At 44.4% G+C, this 12,922-nt stretch overlaps 2 pseudogenes; both read right to left on the bottom strand.

Annotated features, from left to right (window-relative positions):
* Positions 1–5,287: 5,287 nt before the first annotated feature.
* LOC102853437 lies at positions 5,288–6,458 on the bottom strand (annotated as a pseudogene).
* Positions 6,459–10,151: 3,693 nt separating this feature from the next.
* On the bottom strand, positions 10,152–10,679 carry LOC102853012 (annotated as a pseudogene).
* Positions 10,680–12,922: the final 2,243 nt, after the last annotated feature.

Here is a 12,922-nt window from a genome sequence, read left to right as displayed (position 1 = left end):
AAGAAGGGGACCTTGGCACAGGCTGAGAAGGCTGGGCCTTACCCAGGACGGCTGGACACTGGAGTGCCCCGGAGCAGGGCCTCGGTTGGACGTTGCTCTGTGCGATTTCATGGGGTCCAAGAGCCTTCACCCCACTAGCTTGATTGCATCCCTTTTATGATGCCCTGTGAGATTCCCAGTTTCCATCTCCATGCCCTTGGCCTTCAGTCCTCTGGACAAAGGTTTCTGTTGCCAATGACTCTTTACTTGGCCTCGAGAAAGTATGAACGCCCACCTGCCCACCTTTCCCTGTTCTTCATAGCCTCAGACCAACATGTTTGCTCTCTTATTGATCTCAAGAAATGGTTTCTGTTGTTGATTGAGGGGATTGGCACTGGTTAACATCAGGCAGGTTCCTGTCTCCAGTGTTGACAGTCTGAGAATGCAGCTTTTGGGGGACAGAACCTTCACAGTGCCGGCCAGAGTGTGTCCTTCTATGGCAAGCTGTGACTCACGCAGCAGGAAGCCCCAGCAGAAACTCAGCAACAGTGGTGTTCCTCCTGCTGGGCTTTGAGGCCAGTGGCTGTCCATCTCTGAAGAGCATGAGTGGCTTCTCATTGGTGCAGTGGAGTGGGGCGAATAGACGATGTCCTCTTCACACCTGCTGCCCTTCAAGCCTTGGTCTACCCTGTTGTGTGGAACAATGTGTTGGACTTTGCCAAAGTGGACTGATGGTGGGAGGATGTTCTGAGCATCCCGCCAGGATGGAGGCCACCTCACAGAGAAGCAGGAAGAATCAGTGTCACCTAATCTCAAATTTTGTGCTGTTTTAGAAACGAAAAAAGTATTTAAAGTAACTGCATACGTGTATTTTTTAGATATAGCCCCCGGGGAAGGAAATGAATGGAATCCTGAGTTACTTATGTAACAAGTACAGTTAAATTATACCACTGAGAGAGACTCTCCTGAAAGAACTTTGACAAAAGGCACTTTAATTTAATGCTGCTTTGTCCTCTTTTTATGTTCATTTGTTAGAACGCAAGACACGCTTGACACCGTGAGTTTTCTCTCTGATGTATTTAAGGGGATATACTTGCCTGAATTCCTCCTGTATCATTGCAGATAATATCGAAATGGAAATAAAGCATAGTTGGAAACCTTTGGTGGGATTGTCCACCGTGTTGTTTACTGTTCTTGTGAAATGTCTCTTTGATGTAGGAAGTCTACAGTCTTTATCTGTATTTAAAATTATCGTTGAGGTGACAATGTAACAACATACACCAACAATCTGTGTAGACTCTGGCATTGACTCTGGCTGTCAAGATGTGCAACCATTCTTGCCCTCTTTTCCGAGTTGTTCCCCCTCCGTCAGTGTAAACACTGCTTTCTAAGGTTCCTGTCTGCTCTGTTGTCAGTTCAGTCCACAGACGGTATTTTGAAGTGACCTTGACTTAGCTGAGGGGAAGTTTCCCCTCAGATCTGTTTGTGGGTTCCTCTTTACCTGGGAAAGAAACGGATGCTCTCAGAAGAACATCTGGTGCAGTTTTATCTCTAAGAACCAAGAAATCTAGGGCGATGTCCTTACAGATTTCTCTGTAAGGCCAAACTACTTCTCAGTCTCTTAAGAGTCACGTCTCAGATTCATCCACGCTACTTTGACTCCTTCAGAGAATTAGGTTGTGCCTTCTTTTTGAAAGGACCCTCAATAGCTGATAAGAGCAGAATACGTGCCCATTTCCCTTTTAGTTTGTCCTGCCTGGCACCACCCTCTGAGCAGTGCCACACTATGCTGCTTGTTCGTTTCTGGGCCCCCCACATACCAGTTGGTGGCAGCTTATCTGCACGGTCTCCTAGGCTACAGATCAGGTTGTCATCCTGACTCTCATACCTTCAGTGCTGCATCTAATTCATCAGTCTCTTGTTCTATCTCGTAACTTCTCCACTAGACTGACCCAGGTTAGGGCCAGAACCTCCTAACTTCTTATTTTATATTTTTTATAATGATTTTAATGAAAGTTGGATTTTCATTCAGTCATTGTTGCACATTTTCTTCCATACCTTTCCTCCCAGTTCACTTTTTAAAAAAAGTATTCATTCGTTGATGTATAACTTACTTCCTTCCCCAGACCGCCTCCTAGCTTCTCTCCCTCCTAACCCCTTTGCAGCCTCTGGTGAGAATCAGGGAGACCTTACAAGATAGAATGCAGTTTACGGACTTCTCAAAAGCTTGTTCTGGCTCCCCATGCCACTTGGAATTGAGACCCAAGTTCTTGCTGAAGCCCTCTGAGTCAGGTCCTATGTCCTCTCTGATCCCTGCATGCTGTCCCTAAAGTCTTTGCCCCGACTTACCCTCTGCCCATTCTAGGTAGCTCTCTAGTTAATTCTTACCTCCACATCTGCTCCAATCAATGAGTACTTCTCAGATCTTGATATTTAAAATTGCTCTTTCCCTTTGCTTTTGCCAGCACTCCTGGGACCTTCATTCTGTAATAGTCCATTGGTTGAAAGTTGTACTCCATTTTCATCATTGTGGTAGACTCTAGGGAATCAGCTGTTGCGCAGTTGTATTTTTCATGCCTTCCAACCTAAAGGCTCATCTTATGGCACTGTATCATAGACAATGTCAGGTTTTTCAAAGGCCCTTTATTTCAGAAATGTTACCATTTCCACTTCCTATCTAATCAGTCTTAGTCTGGAAGCGCCAGTGAAACCTGTTTACCATGGGTGACCCTCCTGGTATTTGAAATATCAGTGAACAAGCTTCCAGCGTCACAGAAGCTATACTGTATGAGAAACTAACAGGTAAGTGGTGTGTGTGTGTGTAGTTAGGACTCTTTGAGTGCCCTATAAACATCTAAAACTTCCCTATCCTGCACCATCCTCAATTTCTGCCATGCTCAAGCCCATTGCAGTCAGTGTCAACCCATCTTGTTGAACATCTTCCTCTCTCTGGCTGACCCTGTCACTTTTCCAAACATCATGTCTATTTTCCAGGGGCTGGCACCTGACAGCATACTCAAACCTGACATGATCCATGATGAGGTTTCACGACTTTACATTTAAAGAGCACCTCGTTCCACTTCCCTCAAGACAGATGCCTTTGTCCTTTTGGCACTTGATGGTGTAGCCAGTACTCTGTCAACACCACAATGGAAAGGCATTAGTTCTTCTGTACTGCTTATTCGTTGTCCAACTTTCACTAGCATATGGAACAACTGAAAGTACTCTGGCTTAGATCAGGCACACCTTAGTCTTTAAGCTGACATGCTTGCTTTCTAGCACTATGGAAAGGTCCTTGATTTTCCCAATGCAGTTGTTTCTGTGAAGATTCACAGCTTTGGGGCAGCTCTGCTCTGTCCTATAGCGTCTCTATGAATAGGAAAGTACTCAGTGGCAGTGGAGGTTCTGGTTTGTGTTTGATATTAAATCAGGAATGCCTCCATGTTCAGTACAGAGTGGCCCACGCAGACAGCCTGATCAGGGAGACCATCTATTCCATCAAGGGCTCCCTGAAGCGGGACCTTCCTGCAGACGTCAGCCACGTTCACGATTTCTTCCCCAGAACAGCTTCTGTATGAATCAGACTGTTAATTAGACTTGAGATAACCAAAGGCAGAGGCCTCCCTAGCATGTGGTGGGTATGGCATGTGCTGGGTGCCAAAGATGAGATGCTGATGAGCAATTTTCTGTTCACCATCACAGTTCCTGACACAACTGTGAGAAATCATTCAGCGAGCTGAAAAACTAAAGGTAGCTCATTGTTGCTGATGTTAACTTTCCTCTGACAGCATCTACCTTTTCTTGAGAGCTCAACAGGGGCTAGGAAATTAATGAATGGGAAGTCTCTCAAAGGACAGCTGTTTTTGCTTTGCCAAAGATGAAGTTCATTCATTCAATAAACTAGAAGCACCTACTGTGTGTGGCTGCTGACCAAGTGGGTAAGGAGTTCCACTGTTTACCCAAAGATGCGAAAAATTAGCAACCTCTTCCCACATAATTTGTTGTTGTTTGCTGTTGAGTCAGACCCAAAGCTGACCCTCCAGTGGTTTTCATGTGGGAGGAGATTGCCCAGCCTTCTGTGAAGCATCTGGTGAATTTGAATCATGCCTTTGGGATTGCAGTGCAGCGTCTTACCACTAGACTGGACTTTCCTTCCATCAGAGCTTCCTCATGTAAATCACAGTCCATTAAAACCCACTGGAAGGTCCACCATGAATCAATTCCAATTCAAGGGCACAGTATATGTTGTGGTGTGGAAGACAGAAATTGGAGAGTAAGGATGAGAGCAGAAGGACCAGTGCAGAGTCTTCTGGACTGATCCAGGGAGGGAGCGTTGGACCATAGAAATGGTGAAAATGGTCAGGTCCTGGAAACCTTTTAAAGGATGAAAGATGCTGACAGACTAGATGTTAGCAGAAAAAAAAGAGTTGTAATTTCCGGGCTGGCACAAGCCCCAGGAGAAAATTTTCAGGTGGCACAGGCTTGAGGGAAGGCTGGATTGAGATGGACATGAGATGGACAGATGAGTCCCCATGACTTCCCCTTGGTGGGAAGAGAAAACCTCAACCACATCTACTGCTGTCAGTGGGACCCAATGCAACACCATGTTCCATAGGCTTTCTGGCTTAAATCATGTATTTTTAAAAAAATGTTTTTTTGTGTGTTTTCAGGTAAAGTTTACACAGCAGATTAGGTTCCTGTTCAACAGATTTCTACACAGGCTATTCGATGGCATGAGTTGTTTTTAACAATGTGTCCACGTTCTCCTTTCATGATGTTCTGATCTGTTCCCAGTACTCTGGCTTCTCAGCTCCTTTACTGTGTCATCTTCTGGAGTGATCGTTGACTTTTTTTCCTCACTTGTATCGATATGTTGTTCATTGCCATCAAGTCAGAACCAACTAACAGTGTCTTTTCAGAGGCAGTAAATTGCACAGGAGGAGATTACCCATCTTTTTCCTGTGGAACAGCTGGTGGATTCAAACTGCCTACTTTTGGGCTGACAGCACAACTTCCTACCCACTAGACCAATAAATATACATTTTATTTATGTGGTTTGTTTTGGCTTTTTGTACCACTTGAGGCGTCTTTACTAGTGAAGGTCATGAACAGGGCTATCTACATGTGGAGTCTGAGAACCCGGGGTGGACACATGCTCCCACCCACTCTCACAGCCTGGACCCAGGATGGAGTTCCCTGCACAGTCAGCCTGCTTGTGGTGGGGGAGGCGACTGGGGCCGCACAGGAGGATGAGGATACCAGCATGACAGGGCAGTGGCCCATGAGTGGTGCTGTAGCAGGGGACAGTCTACCGGACCTGGTTGCCCCAGCTGTCCTCAGCAGGTGGCCAGGAGATGGGGAGGGGAGTGGCCTTGGCCATGGCCCTGGGGCAGTCCTCCCCACCCATATCCTTAAGCCTGCCTTCCCAGGCTCCCAATCATCCCTGTTGCTGTTTCTGTGATTGGAGCCAGCGAAGCCACATCCTAGCTATCTGAGCTTCTGCATTCAGTCGAGTTGTCTGCACATGTCCAACTGCTGCTGCTTGGGGACTGGTGGGCCCTGGAGGCCTTGGCACTGCCAAAGATCTCCCAGAAGCTCTGGTCCACAGCACTGCCCTGGACGTGGTCTCCGCTGCTACTCTGGTAGCCACTGCCCTATGGGGGTCTGTCACAACGCTCCTCTGCTTTCCCAGAGAAGAAGGTGGTCATTTCTCATCATCCTTTACTGCTCACCCCCTGGACCTTGGATGCCAGCTGGGAGACTCTTGCTGGAGACATCATTCAGAATCTTTCCCTCCTTTATCTTCTCATGGGCAGGTTCGAGGACAGTCTCATTCAGACTGTGGCCCAGTTTGGAAGCCTTCTGACTCGCTTGGGATCCAAACTTCTAAGTGTCTCCGTTGGCTACAGAGGTGAACCTGCTCCCTCCAGAAGTAAAGCTGCTCCCGGAAGCCCACATAGCGGTTTTCTTGGCATCTTTCAGCCAGTCCTCAAAAGCCTTGTCCAAAGAGGCGGTCCCAGCCTGGATTGGCCAGCAGCTCTGTGGGTGGTGGGCAGTGGTGTCTTGGGCTGCAGTAGGGTCCAGGTCTGGGCAGATGATAACTTCAGGGACCATTCCTTGCCTTCAGGTGGAGTTGCCACTTTGTCCCTGAAGAGGACTGAAGCTTTGCTGTTGTACTTCTCCTGTAAGGACCAGCAAAGATTGTAGTCCTCCTGGGATTCTAGGAACTCCCGGAATTTAGCATTCTCTCCAGCCTTCATCTACTCCAGCTCAATGTCCTTCTACTCGTCCGTGGTCATGGAGAGGACAAAGCTGAGGTGCACACCCAGGTAAAGGTGCTTTCCAGAACTCTCCAGACAGATCAAGATCCCGTGGGTCATGCTCACCCATTGTGGGTGGAAGGCACTGTACTCAGGGCAGATGTTTCCATCCTGCACCCTGATTTCCTTCTGCACCTTCCTTGTCCTTGGGCTAGCCATGGTGTGGGCAGCCAGACGCTGGAGCCAGGCCAGGCAAGGGCAGGCTGGGTTGGGTTGATCTGGAGATGATTGGGCCGGGGCCGCTGGGCAGCACCGAGCCTGCGCCACCTCCCAAACCCAGCCACCCATAAATTTTATTACTATCATGTATAATTAGTAATAAAATATTTTTTAGTTGCCGCTATGTATTTGATTCCATATTGATTCCATATTTGATTCCGTAACAGGCTAATGTTCTAGGCAGACTTTTTTTCCTAGTTAAATTTAACTGTTTGTTTTGTTTTAAGAAAACTTCAGGGGAGAGTTTTGCTTTAAGACTTAAAGAATATTTAAGGTCAGTCATTTTAGGGGTTCATCTACTCCCAATACATGGCTTCACAAAGTTTAGAATACATGAGCATTTGAATTCTGCCTATGGATGAGTTTTATTGTGAGTGGGTTTTTTTTTTCACAGTTACTAGCAAGTTTTTATTAACAAGAAAGGCTTCCCTTAATTAACATAACTTATATATATTTAATATTAAATAGGATAAGATGTTCAATAAGCCCATGTATTTATTAATTTATGGTCTAGTCCAGTTTTGGCCTCTTGAGTGCAAATGCTTGCAGTATATTTATATTTTAATAGGCCAAAGTCAAATTACTAGCTATTTTTAAAAGGCAACTATGTATGAAATATTTTTATCATTAGGACATTACACCTTTTCCAGAACAATTTACAGAAATTACACAAAGCAACTTTTATCAAATAACAGTATTCAGCAATGTTTTGTTTAGCTGAAATGTTAATTTCAGTTATAAAAACCATCTTTAGGTACAAAAAATAACCAGAAACCATATTGGCTTTAACTTACTTTTATAAATGTCCTAAGAAATCTTAAGCTAAATATTACTTTCAATACAAAACCCAATAATTTTTAAATAACTTGGCATCTGGTCTCTGTAGTTTTATGTATACACATTAGGTTTTCTCTAACTAGGAAATCAGGCTAGTGAACACATGAAGTGTTAATAAAAATAAAAGCAAGAACTAATGTTAGATGGATCTTGGCAGAAAGCAGAGAATACCAGAAGAATGTCTATCTGTGCTTCATTGACTATGCAAAGGCTTTTGACTGTGTGGATCACAACAAGCTGTGGCTGACTCTGAGAAGAATGGGAATCCCAGAGCATTTGATTATGCTAATGCGAAACCTACACTTGGACCAAGAGACAGTCGTCAGACAGAGCAAGGAGACACTACATGGTTCAAAATCAAGAAGGGGGTCCATCAGGGATGTATTTTGTCTCCATACCTTTTCAATCCGTATGCAGAACAGATCATCCGAGACGCTGGGCTGTATGAGGAGGAATGTGGCATCAGGATTGGTGGAAGAGTCATCAACAACCTGTGTTATGCTGATGACACAACCCTGCTTGCTGAAACTGAGGAGGACCTGAAGCGCCTGCTGCAGAAGGTCAAGGACTGCAGCCTCCTACATGGATTGAAGCTCAACATCAAGAAAAAAAAGATTCGCACCACTGGGCCAATTGGCAGCATCAGCATGGATGGTGAAGAGATTGAGATAGTTAACAGTTTTAGTTCTCTTGGCTGCACAGTCAACACTCTTGGTAAGAGCAGCCAGGAAATCAAGAGACAAACTGCATTGGGAAAGTCGGCTGTGAGGGACCTCTTAAGAGTACTGAAGAGCAATGACATCAGGCTGGAGACTAAGGTGCGCCTGATCCAGGCTATAGTCTTTGCAATTACATGCTATGCATTGGAGAGTTGGACAGTAACTAGGGATGATAGAAAGAGAATTGATGGCTTTGAGCTGTGGTGTTGGAGAAGAGTATTGAATATACCATGGACTGTAGGAGAACAAACACGTTTGTCCTGGAGAGAGTGAAGCCAATGCTCCTTGGAGTCAAGGATTCTGAAACTTTGTCTGACGTACTCTGGGCATGTTGCAAGGAGGGACTGGTCCTTGGAGAGGGACATCATATTTGGCAGCGTGGAGGGGTGGCACAGGAGAGGAAGACCCTTGAAGAGATGGATCGATTCCATGATTGGGGTGGTGGGAATGAGTGTGTTTGAGATGGCGAGGTTGGTACAGGATAGAGCAGCATTTAGGGCTCTTGTACATAGGGTCGCTATGAGTCGCAAGCAACTGGATGGCACATAACAACAACAACAACAGCAATAACAATAACAAGAGCGAATCAATCACTTGTAACAGAAACAAGGCAACAATTTAAAGTATTGGAGGCCTTAGTGCTGACACACCAAAGTAGTGCTCTGCTACAAAGGATATGACCAAATACAGTTACTGGATTGTTTTCTGACTGCAGCTGCCCTGTGGCAGCCAAACAAGGGTCTCTCCTAAAGGAAAGCTGCAGCACAAGTCAATCACATTCAATCAGTGCTTAGCTTGGGCCAAGACTTTGGGGCTTCTTCCCCCTTTCTTACTCTTTTTTCTTCCCCACCATCTCCTACACCCTGCATGGGTGCTGTATTACTAAAAGCATTAAGTACTGGAATGTATGCTTCAGATCAAGAGAGTATTTGCGTAATTGCCAATGATGTACAGCTCTTTGTGTAAAGAAAGTTTTGTGGTGACAATTATGTAAAAAAAAGTTATTTAAGCAATGTGACACATCAAGTATTAGTAATCACAGAGCCGTGATCTGGACACTCGGTCTCTAAGTTAGGCACATGTGAAATGCTCAAAGATGTGCACAGCTGATCTGTGAAGTGTATAGTGCTGCAGGATTCAGGGAGTGACGACTCTTCTGTTAACCTAACCAGCCCACATAGAGCACATGAAATCACAGGACTCTGGAAGGCATTACAGATGCAATTAATTAAAGAGTAATGCTTTTGGACTAAGTTACAAAATATTGGCAAACCAATATAGCACTCTTTAACACAACAGAACCCTATCTTGTTGGAATTATAGATTACTTTGGTGAGAATTTTCTCTCAAAAATCTCACCAAAATACCAAATCAAAACGCTGTAGTTTTAACAGAGTTAAGAGTAAGATAATTTAGGCAAATCAATATTGCTTTGAAAAGTCCTAATTTTTTGCTTTAAAGTGAGCTTCTTGGTATGTGCTGCTGAGTGAAGACAGCTTGTGGACCCAGAGTTATTTGGCCTTTTTGTGGGGTTGGGCAAAGCCCAGCAGTATTCCCACAACCTGGAAGCTTCATCCTTTAATTCTAGGAGACTCAATATGGCATTATCAATGTCAGCGTACTTTTTCAATAATCGTTACATTTCCACAAGAACGCTGGATATCTCAGAATTAGACTTTCATCAAACAACACTATTTTTGAATCCCTTGGTTCAAAGCCCTGCCTCTCTTTGTTTTTATCAAAAGTCACATAGACACTCTCCAGCTGGTTATTGTTAAGTGCCATCGAGTCATAGGTGACTCATAGTGACACTGAACGAAAGTCCTGGACACCTGTTTAACTTTCATCCTTTCACCAAGTTCATAGGGTTTCCGGAGGCAAGCTGTTACGGAAATGGATGCCACTTCTGCTTCCAAGCTTGTTTTAATCAGGGTGCTCCACCAAACACTGCCCAACACTCTTCAGCTTACTTTAAAAAAAAAAAAGTCCACCTAAAATAGAGTTGTGGTTCTTAAATAACCAATAAACATACTGCTGGCTTGGAGACTTGGGGCCTGTGCTGTGCCTCGTGTCATTGTCATTTCTCTTCAAACACTGCTGCTGCCATTGGTGCCTTAATGCTTCCTGTCAATTCTTCAGTCTCAACGTTTAATTTATGTGTCACCCATTCCATGGCTTCTCGACCTTTACAGGCATTTGAGGAGATGGTACTCACCATCAGACTTTCCAGGTAAGCGCCTTTCACAGTGATGATGGCTTCCTGAGTGAGAATCTTTTTGCCTGTGTGCTGAGCGTGGGGCTTGTAGATGAGCCTCTGGTCCACAGAGACCATGTTCGTAAAGGAAATATTAGTGGATTTCAGTGCCATCGTTTTCTCTACAGGGTCAACTACAGAACGCTCCTGCACGGATGTCTTCGTTGGAGCTGCACCTGTCATGACGGAGGGCAGGCCCCACTCGGTGTTCAGCAGACACTGGCTGGGCAGCTTCTCTGAGGGCTCCACGTGCCTGTGCAGGATGTCAACACCCACCACGCTGAGGTTCGTCGGGTTGGGGAACTTCTGCATCACAGCAGTTGTGACCATTTCCCAGGGGTGGTCGAAGACATTCTCAAATTCTCTCTGCTTACTGTACCTGCTATTGTAGACACAGGCGACACAGGGACAGATACCAGTTGCCTGGAGGACAGAGCTGTAGAGTGTGGTCCTGGAGAGAAGCCTTTACTAGGCCATGCCACTAGGTCTTGGGGTCAGTGAATCCTTTAGTCAGACCCATTGTTCTGCTTACTTTTGTCATTAATGAGTAAGGTACAGGACAATGTGGTGTGAGATCCCACTAGGTAAGTGGAGCAGGAGAAAACCCTGTGGCCAGGTCATTGGAACCTATATCTGGAATAGTTAATTCCAGTCAGTACAAACTGCTGAGCTTCCCAGAGCAGAAGGGGCACTGTTATCCATCTTTGGCCGAGTGTCTGGCTTGTCTCTTGGTACCTCAGTCATCCAGCACTGGCAGGAGCAGCATCTGTTTTTGAGGCCAGGCTGCTGCTGCCCTGTCATCATAGCCATTCTGTCCATGTAAGCTGAGGATGGAAGCTGGTTGGCAGCTTCAGGCCGCATCATCCTCTCTGCCTGCCTGATGACTTCCTTCTCTGCCTTGAGTGTTGGCTGGTAGACAAAGACTGATATCCTTGTGCCCCTTCCCATTGGTTAATCATTGCTCATCACTATATCTTTCCCCAGATCTCTGTCTTCCAATTTTCTCAAAAGACTTTGGGCAGACAAGTAATTTGCTACTATCCAAGAGAATGCCTATCTCCTCTTTATGAATGGATGGGGTAAGAATAAGCATGCTCTGCTGCTAACTGGGAAGTTGGAGTTTCAAGTCTACCCAAAGGTACTTCAGAAAAAAAGTCTTGTAACCTGCCTCAGGAGGATCAGGTCCTGGAGAAAGACATCATGCTCGGTAAAGTAGGGGGTCAGTGAGAAAGAAGAATTTTAGATAGATTGACACAGTGTCTGTGATGATGGGCTTAAACCCGGAAGTGATGGTGTGGATGGTGAGTGACCAGCAGTGCTTCCTGCTATTGGAGGTTTTATAGTCTTTATGAGTCAGAACAAACTAATTGTACCTAACAACATAATGACACTGATTCTTTAGAAATGTAGCCACATTGTTGTGTGTTTCAGAAATCTGTTCCCTTCTATGAGTAGCATTTCCTTCCATGGAAGCAGTACAGTTCTTTAGTTCATTCACCTCTTAATGGATATTTGTGTTTCCAGTAAAGCTGTTAGGACCCTCAATTATGCATAAGTTCTCACAGGAACGGATTTCTCTTTCCCTGAGATAAATACCTAGAAAGGGAATGACTCAATCTCATGATAGGCATTTAACATTTTACAATGTTATTGTGTAATTCACATACCACAACGTGTACTCATTTTAAGTGTACAGTAATTTTAAAATTTCCAGTTAATGTAGCCATCAACATAGTCCAATTTTAGAACCTTTACATCATTCCAAGCCTCCTTTAATTCCCATTTACTGAAACTCCCAGTTTCTACCCTGTTCCAGGGAACCACTAATATATCTTCTGTCACAATAGATTTTGCCTTTTGTTTACATTTTCTAAGTCAGAGCATACAATATGTGGTCTTTAAAACTCCTTCATTTGACATCTTCCACTTAACACAATGAAGTTTATCCATCTTGTAGCAAGTAGTAAGTATTTTGTTCCTTTTTTATTGCCAGATTTTTTCCATCTATTGTGTGGATAAGTTACACTTGGATTCTTTCTTTTTGCTATTATGAATAACACTGCCAGGAAAAAGAAAAAAAAGTTGTGTACAAAGAATTGACATATTTTTTCATGTATCTTGGGATAGGTTTAGGACTTGGATTGCTGAGTCATATGATAATTCTGTGTTTAATTTTTTAAAATCTTGTACCCAGCCTGATTTTAGAATACTTGGTCATAGCCGTTAGCTTTAATCCCATCGTTGTTCGGTGTCCTATGGCAGGTACTCTGCCTATCCAGGGCTCAGCATGCCAGGAGCAGCACCCTCTTTCAGTTGTTGTTGTGTGCCCTGAAGTCAGACTGACTCATAGCTGACCCTCCAGCAGGTTTTCAGAAGCAGTAGATCACACAAGAGGCGATTATCCATCTTTTTCTTATAGAGAAGCTAGTGGATTTGAACCTTGTGCCTTCAAATACTTGTTCAAATGTATTACATTTTTTTCATAAATTAGAAAGAATGCAAACATTTATTGAATTAATGAACTGTTAAGACTGCTGCACACCCATGTTTATTGTGGCTTTGTTCACAATAGCAAAGAGTTTGAAACAACCTAA

This window comes from Elephantulus edwardii, unplaced genomic scaffold (genome assembly GCF_000299155.1).
Source record: "Elephantulus edwardii isolate Elephantulus edwardi_28Jun2011 unplaced genomic scaffold, EleEdw1.0 scaffold00045, whole genome shotgun sequence".
In the NCBI taxonomy this organism is placed as follows: Eukaryota; Metazoa; Chordata; class Mammalia; order Macroscelidea; family Macroscelididae; genus Elephantulus; species Elephantulus edwardii.
Note: the sequence above shows the minus strand (reverse complement) of the source record. Positions and strands in the feature narration are given on the sequence as shown.